The sequence below is a fragment of the Pundamilia nyererei genome, unplaced genomic scaffold (assembly GCF_000239375.1).
Source record: "Pundamilia nyererei isolate P.nyererei 1_Seehausen unplaced genomic scaffold, PunNye1.0 scaffold00285, whole genome shotgun sequence".
NCBI lineage: Eukaryota > Metazoa > Chordata > Actinopteri > Cichliformes > Cichlidae > Pundamilia > Pundamilia nyererei.
Window position 1 is genome coordinate 96,534 of NW_005187686.1, and position 1,009 is coordinate 97,542.

The window sequence follows — 1,009 nt, forward strand, 5'->3', positions numbered from 1 at the left end:
TCTTAAGGTACAGGATACAGACTAAAACAAGTGAACTAAAACAGAAAAATATCAGTTCTTTTAGTTTTTTCAGTCTGGTCAGACTTGTAATCACGACTAGCCTGAGCAGATGAGCTCATAAACACTGTGAGCACCATCATGTTTACAGCAAAAATAATCATGTTTACAAGCTGATACACAAAATGCTCTGGTCTCTATAGAAAATAATTGTGAGATAATTTACTCATTCACAACAACGGTACAGTGAGAGGATGATTTTATAACTCACCTGGATTAAAGTTTGCATTATTAGGGACGTGGTTAATGTTGACCTTGGTTTCTGTAGCTGATTTTTCCCTCTTTCTTAAGGACTTTCAGATCCTGTAGTGTTTTTAGGTCTCACACTTCTTCTTCTTCTGTTCAGTTTTCTCAGATTTTTAAGGACGCACTGCACACTATGCTGAGATACGCCAAGTTTCAGCTAACTGCTCTTTGTTAATCACTTTTCGGTTAAACTGCGTTTGCTTTCCCAATTTTAACAGGTTCATCTAAAGAAGTGGGAACAAATGTGTTTTTGTGGCAGGCAGGTAGTAACAAAGGGCTTAAAGATAAAACTTAAAACTGGTTCTTTGCTCAGTTGTTGGTTATGTGTCGACACAACAAGGAATCCTGGAGTCAGGAGCCGTTTTATGCTTGAATGATTTGGAGGTCAGAGTTCAGAGGGTCACCAAACCAAAACATTCCTGTTAAAATGATCAGGTACAAGGACTGGACTAAAAAATTACAAAGAAGAACTTTAACGAGCTTCAAAAAGGCATCGTTTATTTACAGGCTGTGCTTCTGACAACATGATTATGACCCAAACTGTCAAGAAATCACACCACAACTCTAAAAACATGTGAAAATTAGTGGACTCTGGTGAGGTCACTGCAGCGTTTCGATACAAACCTCAGCACGGAATCCTAGAACACCTGAGTGAGAAGGCGATGGAAAGTACACGTGCAGCGGAGGAGGGCCAACACCCCCCCCC